General features: G+C 37.1%; 1 long non-coding RNA gene across 7 annotated transcripts in view; it reads left to right on the top strand.

The window, feature by feature from the left end:
• The window catches only part of LOC141548776 (uncharacterized), a 99,483-nt gene that overhangs the window by 55,019 nt on the left and 18,633 nt on the right, over nucleotides 1-25,831 (top strand). Inside the window, exon 3 of one of the 7 annotated variants that reach the window (XR_012484056.1) lies at nucleotides 22,627-22,758. The exons of the other annotated variants lie outside the window; for them this stretch is intronic. This is a non-coding gene — a long non-coding RNA (uncharacterized LOC141548776). The remainder of the gene's footprint in view (nucleotides 1-22,626; nucleotides 22,759-25,831) is intronic. 7 annotated transcript variants of the gene reach the window in all.

Raw genomic sequence — 25,831 nt, 5'->3', positions numbered from 1 at the left:
GGCAAATATTTTTAGAATTGTTTTCCTAATGTTAGTGGTGGAGCCATGCTCATCTTCAAGTGCTTTCTCATCCAGTCTCTCTTAAAAAGGTAGACAGGGAGAAGTATCTTGTATGTATATAAATCATATTTTTGAAAGAGACAGTCAAGTCTAGGGTTTCCACACAGGTGGAATTGCTAGTACTTCCCAGTCTTTCTGTTCTTCCTCTTCTTCCCATCCACACGCTTGCCTCTCCTTTTTTGAGAAAAGGAAAATGACAACATGTAAAGGTAAGGATATTGGATTTGGTGTAAAAGGACTTTAGTTTGAACTCTGACTCTGCCACTTATTATTTTGGGCAAACCACTTCCTTACTTTTAGACTGGCAAAATGAGAGGGGTTAGATTTGCTGGCTTTGACCATTCACTAGTTTTAAATCTATGCTACTGGAAATAAATGTTGTTTGCCAAGTCAACAAGATGACAGATTTATCATTTTAACTTGGTGAAATTTGGTCTTATTTCATCTGTCTACTACTAAGCCCATATGGTTAATAATGTTTGTGTATTATAGATGCTGGTGATTATTGAAGTTAGGTGAAGTCAGGAAGGGTAATAAATATTCTGGAGAGAAAGAAGAATGCGCAAGTTGCTTCCTGGGAGAAATGGAAAGGAGACAAATGGGTGCCTGGAATTAGCTCAGTTATTTACAAGGGCATCTGCTATAGTTTTTAAATGTTGAATTGGGATGGACAGAAACAGCCACACCCTGAGAAGGAACACTGGGAATTGAATGTAAACTGTTTGCACTACTATGCTTCCAGTATTTTTTCCTTTGTCTGATGGTTCTTGAACTTGGCCACTATATTTCTTGGCGTTTTGATTTTAGGGGCCCTTTCAGTAGGTGATCAATGAATTTTTTCAATGTCTATTTTACCCTCTGTTTCCAAAATGTCTGGGCAGTCCTCTTTGATAATTTCCTCGAAAATAGTGTCCAAGCTCTTGTTTTCCTCACATTTTTCAGGGAGTCCAATTATTCTCAAATTGTCTCTCCTGGATCTGTTTTCCAGGTCTGTTGTCTTTCTAATAAGGTACTTGACATTCTTTTCAATTGTTTCGTTTTTCTGGTTTTGCTTGACTACTTCTTGGTTTCTCCTTGAGTCATTCATTTCTACTTGTTCGAGTCTAATTTTCAATGATGTATAAGTATACCTTTGGAATCCAATTCTTACCATGCAACATGAAAATTGGATTTACACACATATATTATATCTAGGTTATCCTGTAACACATTTAATATGTATGGGATTGCCTGTCATCTAGGGGAGGGAGTAGAGGGAGGGAGGAGAAAATTTGGAAAAATGAATACAAGGGATAATGTTGTAAAAAAAAATTACTCATGCATATGTACTGTCAAAAATAATTATAATCATAAAATTAATGAAAAAAATGTTGAATTGGTTTCTCCCTGCTATTCAACTAACTTTGAGCTACTGGCCTTGTCTCCCTACATTCTTCCATGTAGTATGTATATAAATGTGATGCAAAGAAGACATAATATCAATGTAATGATTCTGAAACAAAGGTGTATGTGTGCCTGTGTGTGTAGACTTTATAGCATCTTCTCCTTGGTCAAAATATAAGAATTCAGGGTCAAAGGGATAGATGAGATCACAACATTAGTTGGACTTCATTTTATTATATTGGAGGAACCTGAGGTCTGGTAGAGATCAGTAATTCATCCAATGTATGATTAAAGTAAAGGAGAAAGTGAAACTATGGAGACACTGATCCAATGCATGAGAGAGGAGTGACAGTATAGAGAATAAGGCAACAGAAATCCCTAAGGCAGAAAAGCTGGGAAACTATTCAGGTAGAAAATGAGCAACCCAGGATCCTTTCTAGTTTGAAACATGGCATTGAAAACTTTCCCCTTTCACCATTCATAAACACTCATAAGATTCATAAACAGCCTCCAGACTGACTATCCCAGCCTGGCGTTTGGAGCTAGACTAGTCATTGGAGATCCTAGGTTTCAAACACTTCTCTAAACAGATGGAGAGACTAACACCTAGAGAGGTGATGACTGGACCAGGGTCACAGAGGTCACAGAAGTCATCAATGAGTATTCTAGCTCTTGTTTTTTAAATTAACTTTTTAATTATTTTATTTGGGGAAGTTAGTGGCACAATGAAGATAGGACTCACAAAGGCCTGAGATCAGGTCTTGTCTCAGTCACTCCCTAGCTGTGTGACCCTGGGATAATCACTTAACCCTTCTGTGCCTCAATTTCCTCACCTGTAAATTAAAGATAATAATAACACCTACCTCACAGAGTGGTTGTGAGAATCACCTGAGTTAACCTACAGAAAAACACTTTACAAGCCTTGCATGATTATTATTATTGTTAGATAACTTTGCAAACATTTAAAAATTTATATTAAGCCCATCAAAACTAGCACATAGATCTGTTGCTTCATTAGTCAAGAATCTGATTTTCCTCCACAGCAGAGCTAATAATAACTAACACTGCATAGAACTGCAATACTTTGTCTTATTTGATCCTCTGGATGGCCTTCTAAAAGGCCCATTTTGACAGATGAAGAAACTGAGGCACAGAGAGGCATAATTGCTTGAGGCAGCCCTGGAATCCAGTTCTCACCTGAATTAAGTGATCATAGATTTAGAGATAGAAGGGACTTTTGAAGTAATCCATCCCAATCCTCTCACTTTGGAAACTATGATGTAAACTGAGGTCCAGGGATGGGACATCTCTTCTTCAGTGCATCCGAGGTATTTGGCGTCAAGAACTAGAATTTAAAAGTGTTTTCTTTGAATCAAAATCCAGCATTTGTTCCCCTCCCTCAAGAGGAAGTAGGGGAGGTATGTTTCACTGCCAGACCTCAGAGTCAGAGTTTACTCCATTGCTGGCTCCTTTGCCCCTTTGTTAAGGAAAACAAGAGGGAGAAAGGAGAGGAAATGAAATATAAAGGCATGGGATTTCTTCTCTGTCACAAAGTTTCTCCAGGACTGAAGATCAAAACAGAGAACAATCTTGATTGGAGAAGTCTGTGCTCTTCTTTTCCTGCCTACTATGTATAAACAGTAAAATTCTAAGACAGGAGAGGGAAGCTATGGAACTAGCTTCTTTTCTTCAGCAAAACCCACATATTGAAATGCACTTAGTGGAAGCTTAAACTTTTAATATATGAATTTTTCTTTCTAAGTATTGAGAATAAAAGTAAAAAACTGTGACTTCTACATGCTTTTTGTTGTTTACTACTCTTCCTCACATCAAGTATGTCTCTGTTTTTAAGAGAACAACACAATTTTTCATCTTGAATTAAAACGGGTTCAGAGTACTTTGGAATTCACATGCATTAGGTACCATTTAAAAAACTCTGATAGCTGTGTGACTCTGGGCAAGTCACTTAACCCCAATTGCCTCGGGGTGGGAGGGGGAAGCTCTGCAGAAAATAAATCAACTCAGTCATTCTAGACCAAGTCCAAAGAAGTGTAGTTCTGCCCAGGTAGACTATACTGAGTCCTTAAGGGCAGGGACATTCATTTGTGTGTGTGCATTTCAGCACCTAGGATAGCACTAGGCAAATTGAATTTCTTAATAGGACTCTGTGCATTGAATGATCATAGATTTGGAGCTGGAAAGAATCTTAGAGGTCATTTAGTCTAGTTCTTTTATTTTTCAGATGAGGAAACTGAGGCCCAGAGAATTTAAGTGATTGCTCAAAATTATTTCATTTGATTCTCTAATAGCTCTGTGGAATAGGGACTATTATTGTCCCCTTTTACAGATGAAGAAATTGAGGGTAAAGAGAAAAGGTGATTTGCCAAGAGACATACTTCTAGTAACATCAGGAAATCTGAGTAGGAATCACATAAAAGGCATGATTCCAACTGAGTTTTCCTGATGTTAAGCCTTCTCCTGTGCCACCTAGAATCCTTTTTGGTATATGTACATTTATTTTATGGAAAATTCTGAAATTTTGATTTGGAGAGATTGAATGGATATGAAAGTGTCAAATAAACTCTTTTGTGGAGAAATTGACAGAATCAACATATACCTAGGTACTTGGTGACTTCCATGCCAAAGGAGCACGTAATAGATTAACCCCTCCACCCCCAGCTGGAAAACATGATTTAGGACAAAGAAATTTTAAAAGGTCAAATGGTTTGGAGGCTAGCCAGAGCTCTCAAATTTGCATGTTGTGAATATTTTCTTTAAGAAGAGAGCCAAGGGCAGCTAAGTGGTACAGAGCTGTGGCCCTGGAGTCTGGAGGAGGATCCATGTTCAAATCTGGCTTCAGACATTCACTAGATAGAGCTGTATCCCTGGGAAGTTAAAATTTAACTCTGATTGCCTTCAATAAGGAAAGAAAGAAAAAAAAAAGGAGAGTTAGGGGGAGCTGGGTATGATGAAGATAAAATAATATCAGAGAGAAAAAAATGGATTATGTCTTAGTAGATAGGAAAAATTAGATTACTTAAGAGTCACTGCTACATTAGTTTCCATGTGCAGTCAGAACATTAACAAGAAGGCCAAAGTCATCATTACATTAGAACAAATGATGAAGGTGAGAAGGGACTGCTCCAAGCTGACAAAGTATACTGCTGATCGAAAAAGAATGGAAAATGGATAAAAGTATTTATCTATCCAATATTGGGCATATTACTCTGTTCAGGGAAGTTTAATCCTTGCAAAAAAATGCTCAGTCAATACATGAACTGATGCTGAGTGAAATGAGCAGAACCAGGAGATCATTAAACACTTCAACAGCAATACTGTATGAGGATGGATTCTGATGGAAGTGGATATCTTCAACAATGAGAAGATCTAATTCAGTTGCAATTGATCAATGATGGACAGAATCAGCTACATGCAGAGAAAGAAGGAACACTGGGAAATGAGTGTAAACTGTTTGCATTTTTGTCTTTCTTCCCAGATTATTTTTACCTTATGAATCCAATTCTTCCTGTGCAACAAGAAATTCGGTTCTGCACACATATATTGTATCTAGGATATACTATAACACATTTAACATGTATGGGACTGCCTGCCATCTAGGGGAGGGGGTGGAGGGAAAGAGGGGAAAATTCGGAACAGAAGTGAGTGCAAGGGATATGTACTGTCAAAAATATATATATATATATTATACAATTAATAAAAAAAATTTAAAAATCAAATATGGCTGAGGAAATAAAAGAATGATGAGCTGGCAAATTTCAGAAAAACTTGGAAAGATTTATATGAACTGATACTGAACCAAAAGAACATTGTACACAGTAATAGCAACATTGTTCAATAATTAACTATGATTGACTTAGCTCTTCTCAGCAATACAATGATTCAAGACATTTTCAAAAAACTCATGGCTGAAAATGCTATTCACATCCAGAAAAAAAAAGAAAGAAATGTCCAGTCAGGAGGTTGAAACAGCTCAGGTACTGCTTCAGCCAGCCCGTACCTGGTCATCTTGCCAGGGACAGACATGGTAGCTGCAGGTCATACTAGTTTAGAGTATAATCTAATCATGGACCTAATTATAGAGAAATATTATGGACCATTAGTAATACCAATTTAGAGCTGGATGGGACCTCATAGAATATTTAGTGCAACTTCCTGTTTTATGGCTGAGAAAACTCATGTCCAGAGAACTCTGGTGATTTATAAGGTCCTATAGGTAGCCCAAAGACAACCCTTGAAAACCATTAGATTGTGAATCCCTTGAAGGGAAGGACTGTCTTTTGCCCTCTACCCCTTAGGGTTCTAAGTGTTCTAAGCATGGTGCCTGCCATATAATAGGCAAATAATATGTGCTGTCTGACTGACAAAACTTTAGAAGGCAGTAGAGATTAAAACAAATTTTTGGAAAGCTAGGCATAAGACCCAAGGTGGAAAATGGGATTGCTTTGCCTAAATTTCTTTAGCAAGCTATTCTTTTCAGTGATGTCATTAGAATCGCCACATTTACACTCAAAACACTTGACTCAATATAGCAAACCTTAAAGGCTCTTCTCTAGTGATATGTCTTCTATGCGTATGTAGAGGTCATATGAGATTCCTTGAAACATAGAGCTAAATTTGATTAGTGATCCTCCTTGATAATATCAGGCAAGTCTAAAGTAAGTATTTTTCTGTTCATCGTGTTAAACATCTATAACTTTCATCTGATGCTCTGAGGCTATGAATCATGAAGTACCATAATCAGAGGGCAGTGAGAAGACTAAAGCATATTACCAGAGATGATTTGTGGGTAAAAAAAATGTCATGAAAATATCCAGGAAATGTAAAATTTGAAAAGGAGATGTGGTGAGAGCAAAGGATAACAGATGGCCAGAACAAATGCTATTGGTACTCTCCAAATTTTAAAGGAGCTTTGTAATGTTCTGATCGTCTCTCAGTTGTAATCCTTCTCTGGGAGGAGGTTTCTTTTCTCTATGAATCTTTTTCTCTGTCCTCTTCTTCCCCTCCAAAAGTATGGAGGACTAGCGAATCCACAGGACGTCTTCTCCTTGACCCAATCCAGAACTGCTCCGCCAGGCCGCAGTCCCAACTCTGGCCCAGACTCGACTCATTCCTTGCTCAATGGTTTCTTCTTTTATCCTCCCAGAGAATGGGCGTGTGAGAACGCAAGGGCTTGTGGGAAAATTACTTCTACCAATGAACTTGCTCCTCTTAAATATGCAAGCTCCTCCCCAGAAGTTCAAAGGGGTAAAACTCCCCTTAAAGGCCGGAACTAGAGAATTGGTAAGTATTGACTTATTACTTAGTAAGAACCTAATATCTCATTATCTCATTAGCACTTAGTAAGAACCTGACATCTCCCCCTTTCTTTTGATTTAGAACATAGGGTGGTCATGACCTTGAAACATAAATCCATCAATATGGGAGGTATTACACATAATTACATAGATTACATAAACACATAGTAACATAATACATACTAGAAGTATGTAACAAATAACATGATCAAATAATCATAAATTGAGAATTTATAAATGTCCATAAGTCCATTGTCCATTAGTCTCATCTTGTGTTAGGAAATCCAATGATTCCTGCTGGTTTTAAAGTTCTTTAACAGTCTTTTTATTAGCCATGCTCTTTCAGTGTCAGATGTTTCTTAGATTTTCTCTTTTGTTTTGAGGTCTTTCTCTTTTTCTGTCTCCATCTGAAGAAATACAAGCAAACCCTCTCTCCCAGGCAGTTAACCTACCTAATTTCCTTTTATTTACCACTTTCTAAATCTCTTATCATCATCTGGCAATTACATTGGAGTTGTTTGCACTGGACACAGCCCTATTGGTTTAAAAGGCCTGTATTCTTCCCAAGTGTAATCCATTTTTGCAATCTGATTGCCTTTTGGCTGACTGATCAGGTAATCCCTTTCTTCCATGTGACTGTTTTTCCGCTGATAGATCACATCAGAGTCCCGACCTTCTGAAGGCTCTTTGGGTGTAACCTCAGGTACCACCATGCCCCAAGTCTTTTTTGCCTGGGGCCCTGGACCTGGGCCCCTCATCCCGTTTCCCTGAATTATTCTACACTCTGATGCCCAACAGAGTCTTCTGTTGCATTTTGGACATGGGGTATTGGGTCTTGTTCTCCCACCCTGTCTTCTCACTCTATCTCCATAACTACACTGAGCTCTTAGATGTCCAATTTTTCCACATTGGAAACATCAACGAATTTCTCTAGAAGTCCCTTGCCAGGAAGGACCCTGTCTTTCCATGTTCATCATAGTCTGGGTGTAAAAAGCATTTGTTCCTACTGTAGGACAGTGTCTTATGATCTCGTCTAAAGAAGCATCTTTGTCTAGTCCCCATATAATTCTTTTGCAAATCTCATTGGCATTTTCCTTAGCCAGATGTCTGGTCATTATTTCTGTAGCTGCATTTTCTCCAATAGTTCTTTTGACAGCAGTTTGCAAATGTCCCACAAAATCCACAAAAGGTTCATTGGGACCTTGCTCTATTTTAGTGAAAGGCTCTCCCTGATCTTTTTGTCCAGGGAGGACACCCCAAGCTTTTATTGCAGCCTTAGCAATTTGCTCATATACTGTCATGGGCTAATTAATCTGTTCTGAATTCTCTCTATACCGACCTTCACCAGCTAAGTGTTCAAAAGTGAATTGTGTGTTAACTCCTATTTCCAAATTGCATCTGACTTGAATTTTACATAATTCATGAAACTCCGCAAGCCACAACAAGTTTTGTCCAGATTCTAGACATGTCCTTGCTATGGATTTCCAACCATTCGGGATTAGAACTTCATAAGACAAACCATCTAGTAACATTTTAACATAAGCTGATGTAGCCCCATAAAGGGTACAACCTTTTTTCAAATCTTTAATTTTATTCAAATCTAAAGGTGTATATCTTCTCCTTTTTTGGCCTATAGAGTCAATATCTTCAATCACAGGATATGCATGTATAAAATCACTTATATCCTGTCCTTCTCTCTTAGCTTTAACTAATGCTTTTTCTAATCTTGTCATAGGCTGCTTAACAAGTGATTCTGTTTGTATTTCTGCCTCTTCCCCTCCTCCTTCTTGCTCCACCCCTGAAGGGTTAATTGAGGGAGGAGATGGGAAATGATCCTTTTGCTCAGACTTGTACTTAACTTCATTATTATCTGATTCATCCTTTTCACCTAGTTTAGTTGACACCTCCCCATTTTGCTCTTTCTTTTCCTTTAGAATTTTGGAAATTGAGTTTGGTTTAGAATTGTAGTGTTCACCTAATTGCTCTCCTACTAATTTCCACTCATCTGGATCCAATTCTTTTTCCAGAGAAAAACAAGGACATATGACCTGCACAGTTTTTAAAAGTTCAGTAATCTCCTCCAAAATTATAATCAATCCTTGGCTTTTCATAACCTTGATAATTAAACATTTTCCTTGAACAGAAGGCATTTGCCCCATTTAACTCAAATTCTACTTTAGCTCTTTAACAAAGTTAAACAAAGTTTAACAAAGTTTCCTTGTTACACTTCTGGGTCAGAGAGACTTTTCCACTGAGATCTGTATCGGAGGCTTTTCCATCCAGATAATTTATATTTTTGGAAATTTTCATCTATTTCATTTAGATTGTCAAATTTATTGGTTTATAAGTTCTGATAATTGCTTGGTGAATTCATTCTTATCATATTTGTCCTGAATATCTGTTTTGTTCTTTTTTAAATCCAGTTCAACAGTTTATTTATTTTATTTCTATAAACAGATCTTTAAGATTTTATTCATTATAATTTTATTTATTTTTACCTTGAATTTTATTAATCTCTCCTTTGATTTTCAGGGTATCAAAACTGATGTTTAATTGGGACTCTTGAATTTGTTCTTCTTTTAGTTTTTTTTTTGTTTGTTTGTTTTGGTTGTGTTGTTGTCATCAATCTATTTTCTCTGGTTTTTTGAATTTTGTATAGTACAGTGTCTGGCACCATACAGCACGTATGTGGCATATAAATATTAGCTATTATGATTATTACCATTATTTATTCAGTTATATTTCATAAGATTCAAGCTCATTTAAAGCCCCAAATTCTAGGAGAAAGCTTTTCAAATCTTGAATTCTAGTGTCTTCTTTCTGAGATTGTTTTATAACCAATTTTGTCTGTTTTCCTCTTCATCCTCCTCCCCCTCCTCTTTCTCTCCCTCCTTTTCCTCCCCCTCTTCCTTTTCTCCTTCCCCTCTCCCTCCCCTCCCCCCTCCTTCTACTCCCCCCTTCCCTTCTCCCCTCCCTCCCCTTCTTCCCCCTTTCCTTCCTCTCCCTCTCTTCCTCCCTCTTGTATGTAGATGCTTGCATATTATTTTCCTAATTGTTATCTCCTGAAGAGTAAATATTTTTTTTTGGGGGGGGACATTTCTTTATGTCTCCACTATGCCCACATTCTTAGCATAGTGTCTGGTAAATAATAGGTGCTCAACAAATTGACCAGAGTATGGATTATAGACCATATTCAAAAATCCTGGGGATATCATGGACAGGACATTATTTTTTTAATTAAAGCTTCTTCAAAATATATACATGGATAATTTTCAATGTTCACCTTTTCAAAACCTTGTGTTCTAATTTTTTTCCCTCCCTTCCACCTACCTTTTCCCCTAGATGGCAAGTGATCCAATATAAGTTACACATGTGCAGTTTTTCTAAACATATTTTCACAAATATCATGCTGCACAAGTAAAATCAGATGAAAAAAGAAAAAAAATTGAGAAAGAAAATAAAATGCAAGCAAACAACAACAAAAAGAGTGAAAATGCTATGTTGTGATCCATATTCAGTTCCCACGGTCCTCTCTCTGGGTGTAGATCATTGGAACTGGACGGAAGCATTGCTAGATTAAGGTTTATGAATCTGCTCCTTCAGAATGGCTCGTTCTCCCAACAAGACCTGAGATACCAGGTTGTATGAAAATATTTAATAACAAATAAATTATAAAAAAGGAAAACAAGAAGTGACAGTGTAGTTCTTACACCAAAAGCAATTAATGAATCCTATGATTAATATAACTAGTACAATACAAAGATATACATAGACAAAGGAGGAGAAAGGAAAGCATAGATCACCAAATCAGGAGAAGCACCAACTTTGCAGATCCCTGGCTAGGGAATCCTGGGTTTTAACCCCGTAAGTCCCACTGGGAGGATCCCAGACAGAGCATCCTCTCCATGGGTGCTTCCAATTTGGGTATTGATCTACCATGACTTATAGAGCCCAGGGAACAAAGGTGACTAAATGCCAGCAATGCTGACTTTACTTTCTTGAGTGAATCTAGAAGTAGGACGAGTTGTTCCAGAGTCTGTCAAGAGTGAAGTGTTATTTCTTGTATATAGATAACGGGTCCTTAGTGGATTTGACTAAAATCCACCCAGGATGTTGTTCTTTACATAGTTATGTTTGTTCCCAGGGTTCTTCAATAGCTGCATAACAAGGGTGAATTACAAAGGTGAATAACAAAGGTTCATTCTACTGTAATTACCCCATGACCATGGAGGGAAACTGAGGGCCGAGACCTACAGAATCTTATCCTTGTACCTATATCTTTCAATCATCTCATTGTTGAAGAGAGCCATTTCCATCAGAATTAATCATCGTATAATCTTGTTCTTGCCATATATAATGATCTCCTGGTTCTGCTCATTTCACTTAGCATCAGTTCATGTAAGTCTCTCCAGCCCTCTCTGAAATCATCCTGCTGATTATATCTTACAGAATAATAATATTCCATAACATTCATCTTCCATAACATCAGCCATTCTCCAACTGATGGGCTCCACTTAGTTTCCAGTTTCTTGCCACTACAAAAAGGGCTGCTACAAACATTTTTGCACATATGTGTCCCTTTCCTTCCTTTAAGATCTCTTTGGGATATAATCCCAGTAGAAAGAGTGCTGGGTTAAAGGGTATGCCCAGTTTGATGGCCCTTAGGGCGTAGTTCCAAATTGCTTTCTAGAATGGTTGAATCACTTCACAACTCCACCAAGAATGTACTAATGTCCCAATTTTTCCACATCCCCTCCAATATTCGTCATTGTCTTTTCCTGTCATCTATGTCAATCTGACAGGTGTGTGGTGATACCTCAGAATTGTCTTAATTTACATTTCTCTGAGCAATAGTGATTTAGAATACCTTTTCATAGGACTCGGAATGGTTTCAATTTCTTCATGTGAAAATTGTTCTTTTCCTTCTACCATTTATCAATTGGAGAATGGCTTGAATTCTTATAAATTTGAATCAATTCTCTCTATATATTTGGAAATCCTCATGTTGGATGTTGGATAGGATATGGGAAACCTGAGACACTGATACATTGTTGGTGAAATTGTGAACAGATCTAACCATTCTGGCTAGCAATTTGGAACTATGCCCAAAAGAGGGGGCAAAGGGAGGGAAGGGAAAAGTTGGAACAGAAGTGAGTGCCAGGTATAATGTTGTAAAAAATTACCCAGGCATATGTTCTGTCAATAAAAAGTTATAATAAAAAAAATAAAAACTTGGTCTCAAAAAAAAAGAAAGAAAGAAAAATGAGGCCTTTATCAGAACCCTTGAATGTAAAAATTTTGGGCAGTTAATTGTTTCACTTCTAATCTTGTCTGCTTTGGTTTTGTTTGTACAAAAACTTTTCAACTTAATATAATGAAAATTATCTATTTGGTGTTCAATTATGAGTTCTAGTTCTTCTTTGGTCACAAATTCCTTTCTTCTCCACAGATCTAAGAGGTAAACTATCCTTTATGCTTCTAATGTGCTTATAATATCATTCTTTATGTCTAAATCATGAACCCATTTCAATCTTATCTTAGTATATAGTGTTCGGATGTGGGTCAATGCCTAGTTTCTGCTATTCTAATTTCCTATTTTCCCAGCAATTTTTTTTTTCAAAATACTGAGTTCTTATCCCAAAAGCTGGGGCCTTTGGGTTTGTCAAATACTAGATTATTATAGTCATTGATTCTTTTGTCCTGTGAACCTAACCTCTTCCACTGATGGACTATTCTATTTCTTAGCCAGTACCAAATAGTTTTGATAATCACTGCTTTACAATAGAGTTTTTAGGTCTGGCACAGCAAGGCCACCTTCATTTGCATTTTTTATTAATTTGCTTGAAATATTGATCTTTGTTTTTCCAGATGAACTTTGTTACTATTTTTTCTAGCTCTGTAAAATAATTTCTTGGGAGTCTGATTGGTATGGCACTGAATAGGTATATTAATTTAGGTAATATTGTCACTTTTATTATATTAGCTCGGCCTACCCATGAGCACTTGATATTTTTCCAATTGATTAGATCTTACTTTATTTGTGTGGAAAGTGTTTTGTAATTCTGTTCATATAGTTCCTGACTTTGCCTTGGCAGGTAGAGTCCCAAATGTTTAATATTATCTACTGTTATTTTAAATGGAATTTCTGTTTGTATCTCTTGCTGCTAGACTTTGTTGGTTATATATAAGAATGCTGATGATTCATGTGGATTTATTTTATATCCACTTTGCTAAAGTTGTGAATTATTTCTAGTAGTTTCTTACTTGATTCTCTAGGGTTCTCTAAATATACCATATTGTGATCTGCAAAGAGTGATAATTTGGTTTCCTCATTACCTACTCTAATTCCTTTAATCTCTTTTTCTTCTCTTATTGCCAAACCAAACATTACTAATGCAATACTGAATAGTAATAGTGATAGTAGGCAGTCTTGTTTCACTCCTAATATTATTGGGAATGGTTCTAGTTTATCTCCATAACATCTGATGCTTATTGATGGCTTTAAATAGATGCTATTGATCATTTGAAGGATAACTCCATTTATTCTTATTCTCTTTAGTGTTTTTAATAGGAATGGGTGTTGGATTTTGTCAAATACTTTTTTCTGCATCTATTGAGATGGTAATATGGTTTTTGTTAATTTGGTTATTGATATAATCAGTTATGCTAATCGTAATATTGAACCAGCCCTGAATTCCTTGTATAAATCCTACTTGGTCATAGTATGTTATCCTGGGGATGATTTTATGTAATCTCATTGCTAATATTTAAGATTTTTGCATCAATATTCATTAGGAAAATTAGTAATTTTCTTTGTTTTGACCTAACTTGGTATAGTTATCAGCACCATATCTGCATCATAAAAAGAATTTGGTAGGATTCCTTCTTTCTTTATTTTTCCAAATAATTACATCATCTTGGAATTAATTGTTCTTTAAATGTTTGGTAGAATTCACATGTACATCCATTTGGCCCTGGAGATTTTTTCTTGTGGAGTTGATAAATATCTTGATCTATTTCTTTTTCTAAAATGGGACTAATAATTTATTACCTCCTCTGATAATCTGGGCAATGTATATTTTTGTAAATATTCATCCATTTTACTTAGATTATCATTTATTGGCATACAGTTGGGCAAAATAGCTACTAATTATTGCTCTGATTTCCTAGTCATTGGTCACAAGTTCTCCCTTTTCATTTTTGATATTAACAATTTGATTTTCTTTCGTTTTTCTGATGAAATTAACTTAAAGGTTTATTGGTTTTGCTGATTTTTTCCCCATAAAACCGGCTCTTAGTTTTGTTTATTAGTTCAATAGTTTTTTTTTAATTTTCAATTTTATTAATCTCCCCTTTTATTTTCAGATAAATTTGGTATTTCAAATTTGGTATTTACTTGAGAGGTTTTAATTTGTTCTTTTCTAGCTTTTTTTAGTTGCATGCCCAATTCATTGATTTTCTCTTTCTCTATTTTCTTCAAGTAAGCATCTAGAGATATAAAATTTCCCCTAAAAACTGCTTTGGATGCATCGCATAAATTTTAGTATGTTGTCTTATTATTGTCACTTCCTTTGATGAAATTATTAATGTGTCTATGATTTGTTGTTTCACCCATTCATTCTTTAGGATCAGATTATTTAGTTTCCAACTAATTTTTGGTCTTCTTTTCCCTGGCCCTTCATTACATTTAATTGTTATTACATCACGATCTGAAAAAGATACATTTATGATTTCTGCCTTTCTTCATTTGATTTTGAGGTTTTTATACCCTAATACATTGTCAATTTTTGTTTAGGTTTCATGAAATGCCGAGAAAAAAAGTAAATTCCTTTCTGTCTCCATTCAATTTTCTCTAAAGGTCTATCATTTGTAACTGTTCTAGAATTCTATTACCCTCCTTAACATATTTTTTATTTATTTTGTGGTTCTAGAAAGCAAGGTTGAGATCCCTCACCAGTATAGTTTTTCTCTCTATTTCTTCTTGCAGCTCTTCTTAATTTCCCCTCTAAAAAATGGATAATATCCCACTTGGTGCATATAGGTTTAATATTGATATTATTTCATTATCTATGGTGCCCTTTGGGAAAATATAGTTTTCTTCCTTATGTCTTAGATCATTTTTTTCTTTTGCTTGGTTTAAGATCAGTATCATTGATGGGGGTTGAGATCCCTTTAAGAAACTCCTCCCAATGGCTGACCTTTGATTTACAAATCCTGGTCACTGGGCTGTCCTACCCCTCTCCGGATCTGAGCCAACTTGAGATACCACCCACAAGCCTCTTTAGATATAAAAGGGCCAAACTGGAGCTCTCTTTGCAGGAGCCCTTCCCCCAAACATGGCATCCTTCCGGCCATGTAAGGGTTCCTGCCTGCTCAGTGACCACCTCTGGCCCTGGCATCATTCTACCTTTAACTTTACTTCCAAATCCTTACAATAAACCTTTTTATCAATCTAGGTTTTTGGGCTTGTAAATCCCTTTTACAAGGGACTCTGCGCCGTCACGAGACTATCTTTGCACCGACCCAAAAGGGGTTCCCCCTTCCCTAACCCTCATCATCATTACCCCTGCCTTTTTTTTTTTAACTTCCCCTGAAGCATAACAGATTCTGCTACAGCCTTTTTCTTTTACTCTGTATGTGTCCTCTGCTTTAAATGTGTTTCTTGTAAACAATATTATTGGAGAATTCTGGCTTGTAATCCAGTTTGCCATCCACTTCCATTTTCTGGGAGAGAAAATCCCATTCACATTCACAGTCAAAATGAGTAATTCTCCATTTCCTGCCATCTTGTTTCCTTCAGGATATACTTTTCTCTTTCCTTTTCCCCCTTTCCTTCCTCCCTTAAACAGCCCTCCCCCTTTCTTATACTTTTTCCCTACTACTTCTATTTTCTTTTCTATTAGCCTTTCCCTTTCTTTCCCTTTTTTCCCTCCTACTTCCCTATAGGATGAGACAAGTTTCTCTGTGAAGCTAAATAGGTCTGATATTCTTTCTTTGAGCCAAATCTGATGAGAGTAAGATTCATACAATGTTCATATTCCTCCCTTCTTTCCCTCAAATATAATAGGTCTTGTTTGCCTCTGCATGAAATGTAATTTTCTCTCATTTTACCTCCATTTTCTTCTTTTTCCAGTATAATCCCCTTTCTAGCTCTAGTGTTTTTTTTTCATATTATCACAATAAAATCAAATTATACATTCACCCTCTTAAGTATACCCATAACAGAGATATACTTCTTTTGAGTTATTTCTTTTTTTACCTTTTTATGCTTCTCTTGAGTTCTGTGTTTTGAATCAGATTTTCTGTTCAGCTCTGGTCATTTTATAAGAAAAAAATGAAATTCACCTGTATCATTGAATGTCCATCTTCTTCCCTGAAAGATGATATTCAGTTTAGTGGGGTAGTTTTTTCTTGGTTGCATTCCAAGTTCCTCACCTTTCAGAATATCAGATTCCAGATCCTTTAAAGTGGAAGCTGCTAGGTCCTGGGTAATCTGATTATGGCTCCTGCATATTTGAATTTTTTTTCTGATGGCTTTGTAGTATTTTCTTTTTGATCCAATTATTCTGAACTTTATTTATAACATTCCTTGGAGTTTTCACTTTGGAGTCTCTTTCAGGAGATGATTGGTGAATTTTTTTTTTCCTGAATCAGTTGGGGTTAAGTGATTTGCTCAGGGTCACACAGCTAGGAAGTATTAAGTGTCTGAGACTAGATTTGAGTTCAGGTCCTTCTGACTAAAGAGCTAGTACTCTATCCACTGTACCACCTAGCTACCCTGAAGTGAATTCTTTAAGTGGCTATTTTACCTTCTGTTTCTAGGATATCCAGGAAGTTTTCCTAGATTTCCTGAAAGATGATGTCTAGGCTCTTTTTTTTCCAACATGGGTTTCAGAAAGTCCAATAATCCTTAGATTGTCTCTCCTTGTCCAAATTGGAGTAAGGAGGCAGGTTTCTGAAATTCCAACTGGTGAGCTGTGTGAAATCTGCACTGGATCCTCTCTTGTCTGCTACCACTTTTTCCAGCCCCAATCCCCACCTACAGTTTAATTCTTCTAGTTAGGATTCCTGAGCCCAGAAGTCATGGAACTTTAGAATAGTTTCCTTTTTTTGAAAAAAATACAAAACTTTAAAAACTAACTGAATGGTGTGGTTATAATTGACATAATGTATCTGGTGTTAACCCAAGAGCACATTCATGTACCTCAGTATTTAACTGAGCACTGACTACTACGTATTTTGAACTTTCTATGGTCCTTTTGATTTATTTTACATTTTGCTCATTTTTTTTTCATTTTTGGGGGTTTAGTTTGATTCTTAATGTCTTATTAAGTCATTTATTTCCGTTGGTTCAATTCTAATTTTTAGTGAATTATTTTATTTGGTTACCTTTTTTAGCTCCTTTTGTATTTGATTAATTATATTTTTAAATTAGTTGTTTTGTTCAATGGGTTTTTTCTCCATTTCACAAATTCTGTTTTGCAAGGAGTTGTTTTCTTTTTCTATTTTGTCAGATCTATTTTGTAAGGAATTTCACTAAATCTATTTTGTAAGGAGTTTTCTTCAGATGATTTCTGTGTTTCCTTTTCCAATTATCCTCTAGTGTTCTCATTTCCTTTTCCCATTTTTCTTCTGTTTTAAGATCCTTTTTGAATTCTTCCAAGAGAGCTCTTTGAGATGGGAACCAACTCATATCACCCTTTGGGGTTTCCTCTGGAGATTGTTTGCTTTTAGTCTCCTCAGAGTTTGAGGTCTGTTCTTTTTCTCCATAAAAACTATCTATGGTCAGAGTTTTTTGCATTTTTTTTAAAGGTTGAGGTCTGCTTTTAGGACAAAGGTGAGATTGTTCAAGCTTCCTCTACAGGGGACAGTGGTTGGGCTGGGTCAGTACTAACTTTCTGGGCTGGATGGGTGTGGCCTGGTCTTGCCTTATTCTAGGGTTCAGAGGCTCACTATTTGCCTCTTATATTTGTGCTGAACCAGCTTGCAACCAGGACAGAATAACCAGTGCTGCTGTAGATCCTTCCTAGTTGATTCCCACCGCATACCACACCACTCTGCACTTGGCTGCCTCTCTCCCCCCCCTCCCACCCCACTGAAATAGACCTTTTCCGAAGTTCTTCCAAAATATCTTCTGCTGGAAATTTGTTACACTCCAAATATTTGTGGGTTCTGTCACTCCAAAACCAGTTCAGAGGCTTGATCTGAGGGACATCTTGGAGAGCTCAGATAGAGATGTCTATGCTCCACCATTTTGGTTCCACCCAACCAACAGGACATTATAAAAAGGAAGTCTTGTGTTACATATCATCTGAAATAATTTTCTGGAGCTAGACATTCATTCATAGCCTAGGCTTAAAGACATGCTGCTCCATTTAAGAAACAACAAATAGTCCCATTTAATTATTGCTAACTATTACAAAATCCTTTATAAAATGTTAAGTTCACAAGAGAACATGGGAATGATCTTCATCCTTACATGAAGCCTCCCCTATTTGTTTCATTCAAGCCTTCCTCTGGTTATCTTTTTAGAGATCTCATTCAAAGTATTGAGCATCTAGGTGGTACTGTAGATAGAGTTTGGATTTGGCGCCAAAAAGACTCCTTTTCCCAAGTGCCAGCCAATCTGGCCTCAGACACAGACTGGATCCTGGGCAAGTCACCTAATCCTGTTTGTCTCAGTTTCCTCAATTGTAAGAAGAGCTGGAGAAAGAAATGGCCAACCAGTCCAGTATTTTTACCAAGAAAACACCAAATCAAAAGGACCACAGAAAGTTCAAAATACGTAGTAGTCAGTGCTCAGTTAAATACTGAGGTACATGAATGTGCTCTTGGGTTAACACCAGATACATTATGTCAATTATAACCACGCCATTCAGTTAGTTTTTAAAGTTTTGTATTTTTTTTCAAAAAAAGGAAACTATTCTAAAGTTCCATGACTTCTGGGCTCAGGAATCCTAACTAGAAGAATTAAATTGTAGGTGGGGATTGGGGCTGGAAAAAGTGGTAGCGGACAAGAGAGGATCCAGTGCAGATTTCACACAGCTCACCAGTTGGAATTTCAGAAACCTGCCTCCTTACTCCAATTTGGACAAGTGGAAGGAATGGTGTCAGTGACCAGTTTGTGTCATGACCTCTGCACCCACTCTATTTCACTGTATTCTTCCTATGATGAGAGCATCCATGGAATCTGTCTCTTTCTTCACTGTTCTCTACCGTATTTCCTCATTCATTGCAGTTTTCTTTTGTACTTTTAGACAAAAAGTTTCTTATTGGTCTTTCTGTTGTCACTCTGTTGCTGTTGCCATATACATTTGTTCACTGTTACCGAATTTGTATTTTTTGGGGTATCCAAGAAGCAAATGATCTCTTCAGTGTTTCCCACCCCCCCCCTTACTAAAAACACTTCAAAGTGTTCTTTACTGTTAAGCTCAGGTTTACAGGACAGGTCATTCTGGCCTGTACCCAGAGCTCCAGTGTTCTTTGGGACACACTATTCCATTTCTTCCTCCTTTTTCTAGTGGGTGTGCACAGTAGTCTTTTATTGTATTTTTAATTTATTTTGCTTAAAAAAACAATAAGAAAAAATGGAAAAGGAACACAAAACAAAATGAAACAAAACCATCTACATCTACCAACAAATGCCACTTCAGTAAAGTATATATTAAAAGAAGAGAGGGAGAATTTGGAACACAAGATCAATGTCGAAAAATTATCCATGCGTATGTTTTGAAAATAAAAAGCTTTAATAAAAAAAAATTTTAAAAAGAGGGGAAAGGACCCTCCCATGTGCAAAAATGTTTATAGCAGGCCTTTTTGTAGTGGCAAGGAACTGGAAACTGAGTGGATGCCCATCATTTGGAGAATGGCAGAATAAGTTATGGTATGTGAGTGTTATGAAATATGATTGTTCCATAAGAAATGATCAGGAGGATGATTTCAGAGAAGCCTGGAGAGACTTATATGGATTGATGCTAAATGAAGTGAGTAGAACCAGAAACATTGTACATAGCAACAGCAAGATTGTGTGATGACCACCTGTGATGGACCTGGCTCTTTTTAGCAATGAAGTTAAAGGCCAATTCCAGTACACTTAGGATGGAAAGTGCCATCTGCAAGCAGAGAGAGGACTATGGAGATTGAGTGTGGATCCCAGTATAGCATTTTCACCTTTTTTTGTTTGCTTGCTTGCTTGAGATTTCTCTTTCTTGTGTTTTTGTTTGTTTGTTTGACCCGATTTTTTTTGTGCAGCACAATGGATGTGGAAATATGTTTAGAACTGCACGTATTTAATCTATATTGGATTGTATGCTGTTTTGGGGAAAGGGAGAAAGGGAGAAAAACCAGGGACACAAGGTTTTGCAAAAGTTAATTTTGAAAACAATCTTTGCATGTATCTGGGAAAATAAAATACTATTAAAATAATATTTAAATGTACGACCTGCTTTTCTTTTCAGCTAGTTAGTTGAAGGCAACTGTTACTTAACTTCCCTTCTCCCCTCCCTTCCCCTCCCTTCCCCTCCCTTCTCCTCCCTTCCTCTCTTCCTTTTTCCTTCCTTTCCCTTGGATTTGGGGGAAGGAAAAGGGGGCCTTGTCACCTAGGGTGCCATTATTCTTGCAAGCTCTAGGGAGAGATGGAGAGGAAGGAGACACAGAGTAGGATGAGGAGCCAGAGGAGGAGGCCCTTCCCTGTGAGTGTTGAGACCGGAAGCAGCCCAGGAGCTCTAGGGGGTGAAGTGGTAGCCACATACCTGCCCTGCGCTAGCATGTGGCTGGAGCTTACCTCCCGCTCCAACCATCTTTCATGCTAGTCGTTGTCTGACTCCTCCTGGTCAGGTCGTAATCGGCATTGCCTTCATGGTCATCAGTGGGTGAGTAGACAAGAATAGCTTGTCACTGGGTGTTGGTGCTCAGGGACCCAGAAATCAGGGCTGGGCCATGCCTTCTCCCCCATTCCTTCCCTCAGTAGGAGGGCCCATCCTTCCATTTGTCTGTCCTACATTGCTGCTGGGTGACCAGTGTTTGTCCTTTCCTCTGTCCAGTGTAGTCTCAGATACCAGTGAGAACCATCCTCCCTACCCCCAGCGCTCTTGCCCTCCAAGCAGCCCCTCCCGACCCCAACCAGCCCTTGCTCCCTATGTTCTAGGTGCTTAGAGCTGGTCACCAGCCAGACAATGACCCAAACCATTCTCCCAGGCTGAACCCAGAGATTCTCTCCCTCACCTCCCTTTCTCTCCCCTCTCCCCCTTCCTGTCTACTCTCCTGTCCTTTCCCCTCCCCTTTCTCTTTCCTGTCTTCCCCCCGCCTGTCTCCTCTCTGTCTCCCTCCCTTGCCATTCCCCTCTATTCTCTCCCTCTCCCTCTTTCCTTTCCCTCTCCTGCCCCTCCTTTCTGCCCCCTTCCTCTCCCTCTTTCCTTCCCCTTCCCTATCTCCTTTCCTTCCCTTCTCCCTTCCCTCTCCTCTTCCATTCTTCCCTCCTTCAATCTGACTTTGACCCCAACCTTGGAGATTGAACTCCCAGGAGGGAGTTCCTCTCCTCATCTCTGAGACTGAGGTTGACCTTTCTCCCAAGGAGTAGCAGAGATGCCCTGCCTCTACCCTTTCCCATCTTCTTCCTCATCCTCCCCTTCTACCCTCCCTCCCTTCTCCTCCTCCCTCTTCCACTTCATGAGTCTGACTCTGATGCTGAACCAGAGAAAGATGGATAGCCTCTCTCCTCTGAGACTGAGCTTGATCATTCTCCTCAGAGATGATCCCCTGGTCACCATACTATTCCTCTCCCCTCTTTCCCTTTTGGGAAAAGACCATAGCAGATCAGTAACTGAGTTGGGGGGGGGTCAGTATTCTGAGACATCTGGATCTAGCCTTACACTGAGGTGACAGTGCAGAGTTTTCACTTCAGGGAAGAACTAGAAATTGCAAAGGAAAAGATTTTTCAGAATCCATCTTGAACCCCTTTTAGTCTAAAGACTAAGGTCAGATAAAAGTCTGGGGAACTGTCCACCCAGTTTTCAGGAGAATCTGTAGGAAGCCCATATTAAACCTATCACTATAGCTATTGGATGGGGGGAAATATATATGTATCCACACATATATACATATATATTGATGTGTGATGATATATAAGATTTCAAATGCTTCCTTACACTCTCCAAGCTGAAAATGATTTAATTCCCTCCTGCTGTGCAGCTCGAAAGGTTTCTCTGCTTGGGAACATCTGCTACACCAAGCCACCTGAACCCCTTAAGAAAAGAAATCTTTCCTCTAGAATCTTAGAGTAGGAAATTCTAAAAACTGCCACTTATGACTCTTAGCCTAGCACACTTTAAGCTACCTACCCAGTGATAGCAGGTGGGCATTCAAACTGTGCAAAACTGTACATTTTTCTAGCTGTTTGTCTGTATTGGATGAATACTGAAGCCAGCTCCTTATCTGAAAAGTCCCAAAGAAAGGAAAGGAGACAGGGGATTGAAAATTGACCCAGCTCTTTAAGGAAGCACAGGAAAAGATTATATGGAGCTGGGGATTTTTACCACCAATCTTTCAAAAAAATAGAAGTGTATGGAAATGTATGGATAATAATGTTTTGTCTTTTGAAGGACAAAGAGTAGGGGCCCTAAAAATTGAAATGTTACCATTAGTGATAAAACTGGATTGGATTGGATTTGAAATGTATTAGCATTGTGACCCCTAAAAAAGTAACTCTATGTCTCTTTACCTCAGTTTACCCTTCTGGAAGGGGATAATAATAGCACCCACCTCCCAGGGTTGTCGAGAGGATCAGAGGATTGTAAAGTACTTTACATAGTGCCTGGTATTGAGCAAGTGCTGTATGAATGTTAACTGTTTTTGTGATTTCTTTAACTAGATGCAGTTGCTTCCTACTTGATAACTTTACATGGAGGTAATCAGTATGCCTGGGCAATGGAAATGAGATGAGATGACTTCTGTGTAAGATAGTTTGGAAACGCATTCAACTGAATTGAGGCCACCTCAAGTGGTAATGGTTTTGTTTGATAATGGGTTTTCTTTCAAGTTTTAAATATTTGATATTGTTTATCGTATTGTTATGTTTCTAAATTTTCTTATATTGGTAAACTTGGAAGTGTTAGTAAAAATTTCTGTCAGCTCTGCTGTTAGAAAAGCAATCTATATGTTGTTAGATTAAAAATGTGAAAAGAAGGTTTAAAAAGAGAGAGAGAAAACTGTTGGGTCATTTTATCAACCCTAACTGATCATGTGCTTTAATATTTCAAAGTACTGGAATTTAAGAATGTATAAACTTCCACTTTTGCCCATAATTAAAGAGAAATTTTCACCTGAAATAGTTTTAAGAGACTATTAACGAAGTTTGTTGGAGTTACTCTTATGACATTAAAGCCTATCAACTATTTACATGGGCATTTTTGAAAGGAAACTTGATCGTTGTTTAATGTGTGGGAAAGGGTACAAAGAAAAGATCTTGCAAATTTTCTTTTGTTAACTTAACAAGGATTCTTAGAACCACCTAGTCATAAATGCTTTTTTAAATAATATTTTACTTGTCTAAATATATTGCAAAGAGAGTTTTCAACATTCACCTTTTTTTTTAATTAAAACTTTTTATTTTAAAAACATAAGCATGGATAATTTTTCAACATTGACCCTTACAAAACCTTGTGTTCCAAATTTTCCCCTCCTTCCCCCCACCCCCTCCCTTTTTTGAAAAAAAAAAAAAAAAAAAAAAAAAAAAGAGCCTAGATACTATTTTACAGGAAATCATCAAAGAGAACTGCCCATATGTAATAGAATCAGAAGTTAAAATAGGCAATGAAAGAATTCATTGAACACCTTCTTAAAAACATCTTAAAATAAAACCTTCAAGGAATATTGTGGGCAAATTTCATAAATATCAGACTAAGGAAAAAATATTACAAGCAGCCAGGACAAAAACAATTCAAATAACGAAGTGCAACAATAAGGGTCACTCAAGATCTGGCTGCCTCCACATTAAAGGATCGAAGGTCCTGGAATCTGATATTCCGAAAGGCAAAAGAACTTGGAATGCAGCCAAGAATAAACTACCCAGCTAAGCTGAGTATTTCTTCCATGGAAGAAGATGGACATTTTATGAAACAGATGAATTCCAATTGTTTCTAAGGGAAAAAAAAAACAGATCTAAACAAAAACTTTGATTTCCAGCTATAGGACTCAAGAGAAGAAGGAAAATGTAAAAGGAACTCTTGAGAACTGTATTTCTGTTGTGGATATACATAAAGACCACAGGTATAATTTGATTTTTACTGATATAACATAAAAAGGGAAGTAGAAATGGAAAGGGGATATTGTCAGAAAAAGGGGAAACTACATCCCACAAAGAGTCAAAGAAAACATATTATATCTGAGGGAATTTAGTGAGGGGGAGGAACATTGTGTGAATATAACTCTCATCAGATTTGGCTCAAATAGAAAGTAATTGACTTATTTGCTTTACAGAGAATTTTCTCTCACCTCATTAAAAAGGGGGAGAGGAAAAAGGAAAAGGAAAATAGTAATAAGGGAAGGGTACAAGAAAGGGGAAGAGATTCAAAGGGGAGAGGGAGGGATCCTAAAGAGGGAGAGCGGCATGACACAAGTGGGGCCCATATGTTTAATGCTGGGAAAGAGGGTTGGGGGGGCAAAAAAAAGAAAAGCATAATCCAGGGATAATAAGATGGCAGAAATACAGAATTAGTCATTTTAACTGTAAATGTGAATGGGATGAACTCTCCTATTAAGTGGAGGTGGATAGCAGACTGTATCAAAAGTCAGAACCCTACAATATGTTGTCTACAGGAAACACCTTTAAAACAGGGAGATACATACAGAGTAAAGGCAAAAGGCTAGAGCTGAATCTATTATGCTTCAGGTGAAGTAAAAAAAAGCAGGGGTAGCCATACTTATCTCAGATCAAGCAAAAGCAAAAATTGATCTAATTAAAAGAGATAAGGAAGGAAACCATATCTTTATAAAGGGTAGCATAGACAATGAAGCCATATCAATACTAAACATATATGCACTAAGTGGTATAGTATCTAACTTCCTAAAGGAGAAATTAAGAGAGTTGCAAGAAGAAATAGACAGCAAAACTATAATAGTGGGAGATCTCAACCTTGCAGTCTCAGAATTAGAAAAATCAAACCACAAAACAAATAAAAAAAATTACAGAGGTCAATAGAATATTAGAAAAATTAGGTATGATAGATCTTTGGAGAAAACTGAATGGTGACAGAAAGGAGTATACTTTCTTCTCAGCAGTTCATGGAACCTATACAAAAATTGATCATGTATTAGGACATAAAGACCTCAAAATTAAATGCAGGAAGGCAGAAATAGTAAATGCTTTCTTTTCAGATCATGATGCAATAAAAATTACATTGAACAAAAAGTTAGGGGTAAATGGAACAAAAAGTAATTGGAAACTCAATAATCTCATCTTAAAGTATGAATGGGTGAAACATTAAATTATAAACACAATAAATAATTTCACTCAAGATAATGACAACGATGAGACATCATGCCAAAATTTGTGGGATACAGCCAAAGTGGTAATAAGGGGAAATTTTATATCTTTAGAAGCTTACTTGAATAAAATAGAGAAAGAGAAGATCAATGAATTGGGCTTGCAACTTTTAGAAAAAGACCAAATTTAAAACCCCCAATCAAATACTAAACTTGAAATTCTAAAATTAAAAAGAGAAATTAATAATGTTGAAAGTAAAAAAAACTATTGAACTAATAAATAAAACTGAGTTGGTTTTATGAAAAAACCAATAAAATAGATAAACCTTGTGTAAATCTGATTAGAAAAAAGGAGAGAGGAAGATCAAATTATTAATCTTAAAAATGAAAAGGGAGAACTTTCCACCAATGAAGAGGAAATTAGAGAATAATAAGGAGTTACTTTGCCCAACTTTATGCCAATAAATTTGATAATCTAAGTGAAATGGATGACTACTTCCAAAAACATAAGCTTCCCAGATGAACAGAGGAGGAAGTAAATTGTTTAAATAGTCTCATTTTAGAAAAAGAAATAGAACAAGCTATTAATCAAC

The sequence above is a fragment of the Sminthopsis crassicaudata genome, chromosome X (assembly GCF_048593235.1).
Source record: "Sminthopsis crassicaudata isolate SCR6 chromosome X, ASM4859323v1, whole genome shotgun sequence".
NCBI classification, from domain to species: Eukaryota; Metazoa; Chordata; class Mammalia; order Dasyuromorphia; family Dasyuridae; genus Sminthopsis; species Sminthopsis crassicaudata.
The sequence above is the reverse complement of the archived record's forward strand: the minus strand, read 5'-3'. Positions and strand labels throughout refer to the sequence as shown.